General features: G+C 29.7%; 2 long non-coding RNA genes across 2 annotated transcripts in view; both read left to right on the forward strand.

Annotated features, from left to right (window-relative positions):
* LOC139426605 (uncharacterized) overlaps positions 1-14,269 on the forward strand; it is a 207,800-nt gene that overhangs the window by 80,767 nt on the left and 112,764 nt on the right. The window lies entirely within an intron of this gene.
* The window catches only part of LOC139426374 (uncharacterized), a 7,784-nt gene continuing 1,170 nt past the window's right edge, over positions 7,656-14,269 (forward strand). Inside the window, exons 1-2 of the long non-coding RNA XR_011637640.1 lie at positions 7,656-8,165; positions 11,598-11,673. This is a non-coding gene — a long non-coding RNA (uncharacterized lncRNA). The remainder of the gene's footprint in view (positions 8,166-11,597; positions 11,674-14,269) is intronic.

A 14,269-nucleotide genomic window follows, 5' to 3' on the forward strand; every position in this document is an offset into this window, starting at 1 on the left:
TGTCACTTATCTAGTTCTTCCATTAAGTTTTTCAATTAATATAGCTAAAGTAATTTAATTTTTTTTATTTAATATTATTTGTTGCCGTTTTCAGTGGCTTTACGTTATTGAAGTAAGCATATTTAAAATCTTTAATTGCATTTTTCTATCATATCGTTATCTCTATATGACAAAAGGGAATAATTTTGAATTGAAAATATTGATCAACAATTGAAAAAAGAAATATTTGTAAAATCTTTTTTAATGACTTAGTTGATTTTAATTTTGCACTTAAAATACTATTTAACCTTTGATTTTAAATAAACCAAAAAGAAAGCCTAGTTTAAATTTAAAAAAAAAATCTAGATTTTTTTTATTTTATTTTTTTTAAAAAAATAATAAAAATTAACATTGTTTGCTACTATACGGACCTTGACAGCAACATTGGAGCACGGCGAATTTTAAATACTTCATTCAAAACAAGTTTGTATTTATTACACAATTCAAGCAAATAAACATTAATTAAATAATTAAAATATTTGTATGCAAACAACAAACTTCAACGATTAAAATGCATTTATTCAATTTTGCTTTAAGGTGATTACAGTACAGTAATCAAATATTCTACATTCGAGCCATCATCAAACAGCAAAGTATATTTTAAAGTATATCACATAACGTTTATCAAAAAAAATATATCACATAACGTTATCACATAGCGTTAAAGTATATCACATAACGTTAACAAAGTATATCACATAACGTTTTAAGTTATTGCCTAAAAACATTTTGACATGGTTTTCTCAAAAGTTAGTTGAAAGATTTTTCGGCACAGAAAGTTTTCTCGTTGACAAGCAGAATTCGTGCTCGTGATTTAAAATCTCAAGGCACTTAAAATAGTTTGTAAAAAAATTAGAATAAGCATCCTTTGATTTTCTTCATCATCAGAACCAATAAAAATGTTCTATTTTAGACGTGAGGCTCTGCTCCATAAACTGGTGTCAGCAACTCATTTATATCCTGATTTAAGGATATATAAAACATGATTGTAGAAAGACCAATAACCATTCTTCACAAACTCTGGTATATTTTCTTTCAATCCCCGCAGAGTCACTATTGCTTTATATGGAGGATTATAGTGCATTGAAATGTACAATCATCTTTATAGAAGTTTTAATTTCACTGTAATTTTTAAGATGTTGTATTGATTGAATTTTTTGTTTTTATACTCTTTTTTTTTCTTCGTAAAAATGGATGAGAAGCGTTTTTACAGGAGATATTACGCTAAGCCATTAAGAAATTAAGGCTATGAGCTCTCTGCGAACGTCTTTGGTTTTACTAAGCATCATGAGCAATCCTTGCGTATGCGCAGTCATTCTAGCAGTTGAAAGGTTTGTAATTTTGTTAAACGAATTCATCTGCGGCTGTACTTGTGATTGAAGATTTACGAGGCGTTTTGATTCATCTGTTAGAAGCAGATCAGTTGTTCTTTAAGGACTCTTTTGCTCTTTGATTAATACACGGTATATTGTTCTTTTTTTTTCATTTTGACATTTTTTTTCTATTTATCAAGAAGAACTTTTCATTTGAGATTATTTTGGTGAAATCTCTTTCTGATATCTCACACGAGGCGTTTTGCTTCATCTGGTGCAAAATGTTCAGTTATTCATTGAGGATTCTTTAGTTCTTCTATTACGTATTGTAATGTTTTGGTTCTTTTTGACATTTGTTTTCTTTTTGGTAACAAGAACCTTCAAGAACCAGAATGATTTTGGTGACTTCTCTATATGATTTCTTAGATGGTCTTTCTGATTTCTGTTTAACATCGAGTTGATTTAGGTCACAGTGTATGGAAGTCAGGACAATTGCTCGCATTCAGTTGTGTGGTCTGTTTTCGTTTTAAATCGAAACTATTTAAAATGAAATCGAATTATTTTATTTTTGCAAGCAATTAGTTTTGTTCTTAACCAGTTCATAAATTTATCTCTTCGACTCGTGTTACTATTATTTGGAATGCTCTCAGGTAAATGATTCTCTATTTCTATTGCTCTCATACTATTTGAGGTTTGTGCACTCTGAGATATAGTTGTCTTTTTTAAGACAGGTATTTTCTTTTTCTCAACTTTTGAGTCGATTTCCACATACACTTGTAATTCCCGATCCTCGTGTTCTAATGCCGCATTTTTGCGTTTTAACATGTCAAATTTCTTATTTAAATCTGCCCATACCTTAGTACGTCTGCAATTCTTACATTTATTTAAATGCTGTTTTTCAGATACTTCTTCCAAAAAAAATGTGTTGGCTTTTTTGGGAAGCTGTACCTTCAAACTTACATCAGCAAGACGTTTTCTACCTCGATTCCTATCAACATTTCTCTCATGACTTTCTTCATAGTCATGTCTGCAAAAAATGCCCCATTTTTGATAAGGCCCTGTTCCGATCTGACTACCATCCTCAAGGAAGCAGTGGTCAGCTGCTTTTCCAGCATTCCATCTCAGTCTTCTATCGGGCATCAAAAAGATATGAATAAAATTCAAAGCAAATTTAATTTGTCTGTCTGAGATGCCCCACACTGAGTGCACGTTATGCCTGAAATTATTTTCCTACAAAGAAAAAAAATGCCATTAATATTTTCAATCATGAATGATGTTTCATAGACTAAAATTTAAATTTATTTATTTTAACTGTATTACACATTTCCTTATGTTCCTAAAAGTATATCACGAGGCCTACAGATTAAGTAGCAAAGTACATTTTTAAATGAAAAGAAACAGATCAAAATTAAAAATTTAAACAAAACTACGAAAGACGACGCAAAATTACGAAAAACATTTAGGTTTTCAGTGCATTTAACAAACAAGGAGAAAACAGAAGGCCAAGAGATACCAGAGTGCCTAAGTTCTTTTTCTAAGCTTTCTCTTTGACCTGGATATAAATTACAATTATTGTGTTCTACAGTTACAAAATCCTTGATCAAAAGAACAAAAAATACAATTTACAAAAATAAACATAAACAATAAGTGGCTGTAAAATTACCTTGACACTCGTTGCCATACATTTTTATGGCAAGGAGTTAAGTTAAAAAGCTACAAATAATTAAGAAATTGCCATAAAAAGTTCTGCACCCAAGAAAGAGTAGTCAGAATGAAACGAAATTTTACATACGTAACTACAGCATTGATATGATTGATTAAAAAATCCAAAAATAATATTTTTTTAATAGAAAAATGTACAAAAAATCTGGAGGGTTTATTACCCTCTTAACCAGCTACCTCTAGCGTAAATATAGGATCTGATGCGGTCAGGCTTTGAGACATACAAGTTCCTTATAGTATCCCAATGCATCTCGTTCCACAGCTGCCGTCAAAACACTGCTCAATTGACTAAACTCAGAGGATGTCCAAGTGGTCCTAGATATGCTCGTTCGGCAACTAATCTGGGGATCAAGCAGGCCAGGAAAGGGAAGGAATATAGAGGAGACATTCCTATGACAACATTTCTGTGTGTGAATGAGCATTGTTTTATTTTATAACCGCCGTGGTGGATTTCTTGATGGAACTAACCCAGATTTCCGTACGTAGAGAATACAATCACGAAAACATCTCATGGTTAGCCTGACGGCAAGGGGACTCTAATCCATGACTCGTCTATCATTGAGGATATTTTACGTCATCACAGTGATCGGTGCAAGCGGGATGCGGAAGTCGTATCGACCAATCATCGTTGGGATTCGAACCTGATTAACCTCATTGGGAGCCGTGGGTTCTATCCCCTGAGCCACTGTGACTCAGCAGAGTCTTATTAAAAAATAGCTCCAAGGAACCTAGCTATAATTGGCAGCCCATATAGCTGAAGGGTGTAATGAACTTGCAACTGGGGTGTCATTGCGCCGTAGATCAATATTAGGATGGATATTGTGTCGTATGCCCCTTCTAATATAGTGGGTTCAAATATTAAAGGTTACTATTTCGAACAAGATTAGGATTGCGTGGAAACTAAGTTATTAAATCAGAAATCATTTCTTTTTTATTTTTACGCTCAGAGCATTTGCTTGAAACAATATCATAAGTTCTTTCTCGAAAGCATCTATTTCTCAAAAACACACTTCACTCTATTTAAGTTGTTAAATGGAGCGTATATTCGAAAAAATGCTTTTACAGGAACACTACATAAATGCATGAAATAAGATAATCATAAAATTTGATAAATATACCTTGAAAATAATAATTTATTAAAAAATATATTAATCATAAAATCTTAAAGACTTAAAAATGAATTTTTTTGTATGCAACTCATAATTTTTATTAGATTAATTTGAATTTTTTATAACTATGTTTCGATTAAAATATAATATGCTTTGAGTCAGTTTAGATTGAATTTAAAAGTTACATAAAAATTTATAAATAAGTATGAAAATCTATTTACTTGAAGAAGGCAGAAGAGATTAGGATAAATATCCTTTTGCCAACTTCCGACGTAGGATGATGTTCTGCCAAAAGCTTGGTTGGTAAGAAGCTCCAGAACCATCATTCCAAACGCCCATAAATCAAAAGCTTTACCCTCAACAACTCCTTCACTCTCGAAGGCTTCTGGAGGCCTGTATATATACGGCAATCCAAGTTCAGACCTGCAAAACAAAAATATTTTTTAACACACTCAAACAGAGTCAAATGAAAATAAGAAAGTTTAAGAACTCAAAAAATCTCACTCAGCTTCAAAGTGGCAAACATACCAATGCATCTTTAAAAAGATTTGACGAGCAAAATGAGTATATTAATGAGCAAGAGTAATTAAAAAGTAAAACTTGAAGTGTGCATTTTGTATTTTAACATTTATTTTATTCATATTTTTCTGTGTTAAAATTAAAATTTATATAAAAGAAAACATTCCATTTTGAAGTACATTTCAATACTTTGCATTGCAGTGTTTTAAAAATACACAAGTCCCACTGTAGACTAATGGTTAGGTACGGTATTCAGTAGATTTTAGAAGCCAAGCCTCTCTGGCTGCTCTTCGGTGAGCGGGTGGTTGACCTCCTTGATCAGCCTGTGAAGTGACCTAGTGTGAACGATATGATAAACTGCGGTATGTAATCCCCTGTTAAACTATGTTACCGTAAATTAATTTCTCTCGAAGGTTAAAAGTGTAGAAGCCATTCCATCTGCTGATAAAAAGTTTTTTTTTTAGTGTTAGAAAACGTGTATGCAGAAGTATATTGTCAAAGAACATTTTAGTAAAAAAATTATGATAAATGTATTTTATGTTTGCATTTCGATGTGATAGTGAGAAAAAAAACTGGATTGTTATCGAATTAGTGACTCAGAAATATCAATTTCATTCAAATAGATAATGCATTAAGGGTAGTAGTTGTAATTCATTTACGTCGAGCTAGAGCTCCAAAATGGGCTATAGGCGACGTTTTTGGAAACATCTCCGTGAATGATCCGAAGACTTGCCATCACAATTTTGGTCCTCTGTAGAGAGGATGGCACTCCCGCTTCGATGAAATTACAAGCTAATAATAATCTTTATACTTTAAAATTATGCTAATATAAAAAAAACTGAACTAAACTTTAATTTTAAAATTAAAATTAAAATATGTATTGCAACAAACTCTAAACAAATATTTAATTGCTCACCTTGGTATTGCCTTCGATGTCGATGTAAGGAAAGTGAAATCGCTGATAACAGCTCTGTTATCATACGAAATCAACACGTTATCTGCTTTCAGATCCAAATGACCGGTGTCGTTAGAGTGCAAATATGCCAATCCACAAAGAGTGCCATGAAGCCATGATTTTAGGCATCCTAGGGCACCTGATTGACTCATAAAGTGCCTGCCTAGGACTGTATGTAGCAAAGTGTTCCGCTGAATGGGCATCACAAAAATTGCTACATTCGGGCTATGGAAGTTAAGAAGGAGGGGGACAATGTTTGGATGAGACAATTTTGGCCAAATTTCAATTTCGCCTTTCTTAGCGACTTCTTGGGGAACAATTTTTACGGCAACTTCTTTGCCAAATAAGTCAATCATTTTGTACACTTCGCCAAAGGAGCCAAACCCAAGCTTGTTCATGCATACAAAATGATTGGCTTCCAAAATCTTCATGGCATCTCTTGTGTGGTGGTGCTGTTGACCTGAAAAATCAGGAGGTTGATATAAATACCGGCCACACTGCATGTTATCGGTGATATTTCCGAAATTTTTCAAACTCGATACTCGAGCTCTTTCTATTCTCCAACCTTTTATCAATACGCAGGAAGCAATTCCCAAAATCAATTTGCTGTAAAGCAAGAACTCTAAAAAGCACATTCAGTCTTGAAGGTACAAGTTAGAATGACCAAAAATGGTTTTACACAAGCTTTGATTGTTTCTTAACAATGAAAATGGCTAACTTTTTATATACTAACAATAGACATTTAATTGTTAGTAACTATCATTTTATTTCAACAATGAGATATCTTGATTATTTTTTCTTTTAGCTAAGAAATCCGAACTCATTGTTAAGAGGTGAAATGTTTAAATTTGAAATTAATTGAACTAACATATAAAATAGCACTTAATTAAAAAAGAATCATTGCAATACTTGTTATATAACTCTTCTGTCCCATTCAGTATTCAGTTTTCAGAAAAAAAACTTGTTAAAAAAAGTAAATAATATATACGGAATCACATCAAATTAATTAAAATAGTAAATAAAAGCCTTACTTTGTTCATTCTATTCGTCTTCTAATTTGTTTCCTTAATGTTCATTTTTTTGATAAAATAGAACAAGTTAAATGAGAAATAATACAAATAAAAACTCCTTTTGTTACATAAAGGAGATAGAAGAAAGGTTGGCATAATTCGAGCATAAATAAATACGTATAATTATAGTTCATTCCTACGAAAACTTTTATTCTAAAGATCTTGACATCTAGAAATAAAATTTCAAGCTATAGACTTATTTCGGATTATATTAAGAGAAAAAAGAAAGACAGATTAAAAGACAACAGTATACAGAAAAGCAAACAATAAATTTAGAACAAGAAACAGAGATAACACCAACAAAACTGAAAATACAGCAAGTCTATATATCGCTCATCTTCTGCCGAGCTCACCAGTATTTCTCCCACTAGTGTCTCGAGTCTAGTACAGGACAATGACTCAAATGGTTCGCGTCCATTTCTTCACGGCAGAAGACTTGAAAAAAGGTTAACACGACATAATTGTGACGTATTTATAAAAGTCTTTATTACTTAATATCTTCAACCAAATATGTATTGAATTGCTGTGTGTAAGATGTAAATATACGCAATTAGACATTAAATTTTTTTTAAAAAGTATTGGCATAAATACTGAATATTGAAAAAAAAATACATTTTTTATTGCTGATTAATTTTTAGGGAACAGAACTACGTGATTAAGTATGAAGAATCTGAAGAAGAAACAGCGCAATTTGTAAGATATCCTGTATTTTCTATTATTTCAGTATTGAGAACCAAAACATATTTATGATACTAGAAGTTGTGTTAAGAAAATAACTTTTTTTCTTCTAAAATTGTAGGATTTATTCAGTTTACACTGCGATCATTCCAATTTACGTGAATCACAAGAGTTCTATTTTCCATATAAAAGAAACGATTTTTATCCTTTTTCGTAAAATGATTTAATTAATCTTATTTGCCTCTAATTAAATGTATACTGCTATTATCGTTAAATATTACTAACACCTTAGCAGGACCGAAAATTTCATACATTTTCTATTTCAATACTTTACGTAATATATAGTTCGAGCGTCAGCTTCTCAGTGAAGTAAGTTACGTTAATAGTTTCCTGAATATGTAGACATTTAAAAAAAGCATGTAGTTGATCTACCAAAGGTACAGCGTCGTGTTAAGGGCTAAAAGGCAAAGATTTTGAAATCACGGTAGTAAATAGAAAAGCAAATGAAATTAAAAAAAAAAAAAACATTCGAAAATCTCCAAACTTATTTTATCGATTTGAGGAGTTACAACTTTAGTTATTGCAACTTTTCGTTTTGTTCTAACTTTTGTATCCTCCAGTACATTTTTTCAAAAATGTTATTTTAACTACATTTTTAAACATTAACGCTATTATTAAGCATTCTCGCATTTTCATGCATTAAGTAACATACTATTTCTTTTACTACTTACTAGTGTGCTGAAAATGGCATAAATTGCAAGTAAGTACAATTTACTTTATATCAAATAATTTTTATCTCAAATAAAAATATTAGCACCATTAAAATATTTAACGATTATTTACTGATACTGTTGAAAATTAAATCGATTATATCATTTTTAATATTTTATTTCATTTCATAAACTGTTTAGTAAGCCTTAATTATTGTCATTTATAATGAAATTAATATTAATGTTTATTTACAATGAAATTAATAATAGCGAACTACCATTATAAAAATAAGTCATCATAGCAGGTGAAATTGTCATTGTGAGAATGCACATAATTAAAGTTAAAAAGAACTAAAAGAAAATGAATAAAAGCATAAAGACATTATTATCTCTTTTATTTTAAACTAATTTGATCTAAAACACATATCTAGAATAAACTGCCTTTCCCAACAAATTGTAGAAATAATTGTATTGCTCCGTACTTTATGAAAAGCAGAATGTTTGAACAAATTTCGAAATCGTAACAAGAGTTTGCAAAAAAAATATAGATGAAATGTAAAACCTTCTGACGTCCTTGATATCAGTGAATATTATTTTTAATAGTAAGTTGTCAAAAAAGGAAGAAAGGTACATGATATATGTGAGGTCAACAGAAAGCACAATAAATAAATAAGTAATCCCAAGGAACTGAATCGAGGAAGATATACCTGATTAAAACCTTCATTGGCCTAAAAAAATAGGAAAATGTTAATGAAAGTCGGCATGTTTCAAGTGCTCTATTCTCAAGTGCTTCATAAGTTTCCATTTTCAATATCTCAGGACGTGAATGAGGAAAACAGAGGTCATTTAACAACACACAACAAATTACGACGTTAAATTTAATTTTTAAATAGACTAATAGAAAAAGGCAAAAAAAAATGTTAACGGAAATTTTAGCAGTAATAGATTGTAATGAATAAAATATATTGTTAACGACATTTGTTCTTCTCTACCACTCCATAAGTCTCGAAAATGCAATTTGCCTTGATTTGCCTACCTCAGCAAAAGCGGTTTTTTCTAGTTTTGATTTTTTCTCGTTATTTATTTTTTTATTTCATCCTCTGTTTTCGCAGTTTTTCTATTTCTTTCATCTTCATTTTCCTCTTTGGTTACTAACTTTTCATTTTAAGTTTCAAAATATTTTTTTATTCCCGTCTGATGAGTCTTGAGTATAGGTTCTTATTTTTAAATGCTTGAAACACGTCAATTTTTAAAACTATCTCTAATTTTTATAAGCAAATGATCAAGTATAAAAAGAGCATTACGAGCGTTTTTAATCAAGTATAAAAAGAGCATTACATTCTTTTGAAAGTTTGCAACAGGATTTCTTTAAAAATAGCTAAAGAACTTTTCTTATGTTCGTAAGAAGTTCAGTTATAAAAATAAGAGGTTGAAATTGCAAAAAAAAGACAACGTTGCTTTTTCCTTTTCTGCATTGATATCAGAAATAAAATGAAAGGTCTTTCACTTAGACATTTTTCATATAATATTGCTCATTTAAATAGCAGAAAAATGTATCCCCCCCAGTAAAAATATTTTTTTGCAATTGCATTAAGGTAGAAATTTTTTAATCGTTATAAACAAAAGTTTTTTGAATCTATGATATTAATACTCTGATGGGGACTTGTAATTGGTTGATTGTTCTCGTAAAGTTCTAACTGTATATAATACTTAGCGCATAAATCAACTGATAAATAGAACATAATTCGAAAGAGTGTAATTTTAATTTTCACTAAGAACACTCTAAGGATAGAACGGCTGCAATTTTGAATAAAATAATCTTTGTTTCTAATTTTTAATTCTTTTATTATTTGAAGTAATCATCGCATCATAATTTCTTCCACTTGATCAGATATTGTTAAATATGAGAAATACTTCTATAGGGAAAAAATGCAAAACTATTGGTTATAAATTGTTTTTGAGGTTGAATTGAAAGAAATACCTCTTTAAATTATATTAAAAAACTATTAATACGTAAAACCGTTTTTGTTATTCCACATTCAGTTTTAAAATCAAATAATGAATTTGCTTTTCCATTGCCGTATATTTGTACATTATTGAGTGTTTCCCAAAGTGTGGTGCGCGTACCCTCAGGGGTACGGGAACAGTTTAGCGGGGGTACGCGTTCTTATGCAAAATATCTTGCAACAGACGAAAATTTCAAAAAAATTTACTTAAAAGCGAAGTTAGCCACGAAAATTTACGATTACGTGGCTATTTTTTAAAGAGTTAACAGTTAATAATTTGTGGTGTCAACAGACCGCGGTGATTTTTAACTTTGGAGCAATTTTTTTACAGTAAAAAATACACTAATTTTTTTATTAGTGGTACACAGCGTTACGAAAAATTTAGAAAGGGTACACATAAGTCATAAGTTTGGGAAACACAGCATTACTGAAATGTTAAGAAAATTACTTTGACTTTAGCCATAAAAAATTTGGAAATGCTTCTCTAATCATTGATTTACTATGAAAAGTAGTGTTACTAGAAAAACTTACCGTTTGTAAGATTAAACATGAATCATTTTTAAGAAATCGCTCATAATTTTTACTTTTATAAGAACAATTCGATATCATAAATATAAACTTATTTTTTCTTTTTCTTTTTTTTTAAAGGGAAAAGTTTGAATTGCTCAAAGTTGAGATTGCTTGATAAAAATAGTTAGATATTGATCAATTTACTTGAGATTAAAAAAAAACTGGATCACGTTATTTTTGAAGCATTATTTCTAAATGACGAAATGAATAATTTAGAAAAACATTTTTTACTCGACTTCAATTTCAAGCTTCATTCTTAGGGCAATGAATTACTCCCACTTCGTTTGCTGGTACGAAATGCTTGCCTGCAATTTTTCCAGAACTAAACTCTGTTTTTCTGAAATAAGCACTATGAAGAATTTATTTTTGATATGAAAGTTTGAAAATCAAAAATTTCCTTTTTAATAACAACATGCATTTCAACGCTTCAAATTAGTCACGTCCTGGTTTTGTTTTAAAGTAAAAACCAGTATTGAAAGTAATACCGGACAACTGTAAACTAGGCAATCGGGCATACATTAAATTCGAATCATTATCTGCGAATATGGATATTATTTCCACTAATTACTTTTTTAGAAAATGTAATACAAAAGATACATTAATCACTTAATCATGTATTTCTCACTCTGCAGTTCTTGTTTTTAAGGTTAAGACTCATTGTTCGGTATTCCTTACACTAACGTTTTNTTTAACTATAATTTAAGCATTTCATACCTTTTTCCACCGGCAAAAAAAATGGGTTAATCCAGTGCCATAGAGAAAGTGCTAAAAAATAAACGGTGCTAGTTTCTGAATTATGCATACGAAACATGCTGTTAAATTCATAGATATTATTTGTGCTGATTTTGCTATGATCAAATAAAAGATATTATTTTCTGTTCATTGTGTTATTTTTTTTCTAATTAGACAATCAAAGATAGCGTTCAAGGTCTTTTTCTCAAAATATCGATTGTCACGAAAAATTGATTCTGCAAAAATTGAAGTGAGTCCCATTCTTTTTACTGCAACTTATAGTGTTAAGAGACATTAAATGACTATGTTTTTCCTATAGCTAAATATATACCACGGAAGGAACATCTCATCTCAACTCAACTAGTTTGAGAGGCTATTAATGATTTGGTGAATCAAAAGTATTTTTTATGTTATATAACACGTTAAATTATGACATCACGAAATAGGTTCTAATTCATTTGGCAATAAAATAATGAGGGAATTGTTTTTTTTTTTTTTTAATTTTCAGGGATTTGAGTGTAATGAAGAACAGTATTTTTGCCGCATGTTTAAGATGACTTTGTGTTGAAAGAATGATCTGTAATTTGTCATCCCTGAATAATATCATGAATAATAGGAGAATTTAAATTTTTCTGGAATAATTATTTAGAGCAATCTACTTATAAATTAAACATGAATCAGGTTAAAGATTTGTTCGGACGAACTCCATTTAAAATTTTATGTAAATTATTTAAAACCTTTTTTCAAACATAAATACTTTTTGACTTTAACTCCTCTAAAAATAAAATTTTGTTTCATCTTTTATTTACATTTAATTTGAAAGTCTAGATTCGATACATATTTTAAATCGATCAATGCCATGCAAATTAATATATACTGGTTGCAACACTTGGTGATGACAAAATTAAGCAACATCCTAATTACTATTTCAATTTATTTTCAGCTTTTATCAGTGGTGTAAATTTGACGATAAAAATAAAATTTAAGGGAAAAAAATTATCGTAAAATTTTTTATGTCTATATTGCGTTAAGGAAATGCTATATGGTGCAACTTATTAACAGTTCTAGCGTAGAAAACTAAAGCTTTTCCAAAGTTGTAAAAAGTAGGAGAGAGTGGGGAAAATCGTAACATTTTTTACTTAACTGTTTTAAACTACCAAAAAATCCAATATATTATTAGTATTAATTGACAGACGAGTAAAGTAGAGTATCCTCTACTAGAAGAAAAAATAACTAACCTTATTTTAAATTTTATGTTTTAAATGTTTAACAATTTTCGACAGTCGTGCACTTCTTACAATTGTTCCCACTTACGGGGTCAATTGTAACAGTTCATAAATTCTACTAAAACACAGTTAATTATGCATATTATCATAGTTGTGATATATTTTTCTACTGATCAAAATAGTAGTGATATTTTAGGAGTAAAAATAATAATGAGCAGAGACTTAAAGGACCAACTTGAACTGAAATCACAACTTTTATCGTATTTTTTTTCAGATTAAATTTCAAATTATCAAATTTCAAACTCTAAAATTCTCTGATTTTTAAAGTCCTACAGTTGCATTCCAAAAGCTCTAATGTCAGTAGCAAAAAAAAAAAAAAAAAAAAAAAANTTAAAAAAAAAAAAAAAAAAAAAAGAAAAAAGACATGGTGAATAGCATTTGCTGTTCGCCATGCTGTTATAACAAAACTCAACACTTCCTTATAAAGGTATGGGGTGTTTTTAATTGTGTTTCTAGATAAATATTTGACGATTTTGCCATTTTAGGATGTTAAACTAGTTAGTTTATTATGGAGACTTAACAAGTATTTGGAAAGGGATCATCTTTTTACATATTTTCGATCAATTTGGATAATTTACGTTTCTTTTATGTGCTGGGAGAAAAGATCCTAAGTGCGTATTAATCATTAAAACGCATGCAAAAGAAAACCTATAAAGGAAATTGATGCTAAAAATGGTTAAAATTGTTGCTAAAATATTGAATAAGCAAATGAAAGAGAAGAATTGCTGGAAAAATCGCAATGCTGAAAAAACATTCTTTTGAGAAAAATATTGCAGAAACTTACAGCTTTAAAGGTTTAAAAATTGGAGAATTTTTAAAATATCTGAGACACATTACTAAGTCTTAAAAATTAATTGATTTTAATTAAAGTGTTCACGTCCTGCAACAGAAAAGGCGTTAATGTTAATTTTATTTAGAAAAAAAATAATTATTCTGCAGATACTTTGACACTTTAATCGTTCAGGTGTTAAAATTAAATTTGCATTTTCTTTTAATATTTGAAAGAGTTCTCGAATTTCTTCATGAATTATTTCTCTTATTTTTATTTACAGTGCATTAAATAAAAACCGCCCATAATAGTTTTTAATCCTCATCAAAGGTGAAGATTAAATTGCTTACATAATTTAGCAAATAAAAACAAGAAAATATCGAAAATTGATAATTCGCAGGTGAGGGTTGGTAGCTGAATAAAACACCTAAACCTGTTTGATTGCGGGAGGTGACAAAAAAGATGAATGCCGTTTCATAGAAACACCCTCGTATTTCAGACTGAAATCGTGCAGTTTTTATTAAAATGAAATTTGGCAAATTTCAATAACGTTTTGTTTTTTCCTAACTTAAGAATTTCTTTACGACTTCAAATGAGCATTCCTTTTGTTTTCTCTCATTTTAAATAATAATTTTTAAAATAAATATTATATTTTTCTGAGAATTGATATTTTATACCAGTTGAGGACTGAAAAATAAGAAAAAGTAAATTTATTTTTTAATCATATTACTGAACTCGGCAGACACCAGAATTTAAATGATTTGTAGATCCAACTGTAAAACTGACTAACT

The sequence above is a fragment of the Parasteatoda tepidariorum genome, chromosome 9 (assembly GCF_043381705.1).
Source record: "Parasteatoda tepidariorum isolate YZ-2023 chromosome 9, CAS_Ptep_4.0, whole genome shotgun sequence".
Taxonomy (NCBI): domain Eukaryota; kingdom Metazoa; phylum Arthropoda; class Arachnida; order Araneae; family Theridiidae; genus Parasteatoda; species Parasteatoda tepidariorum.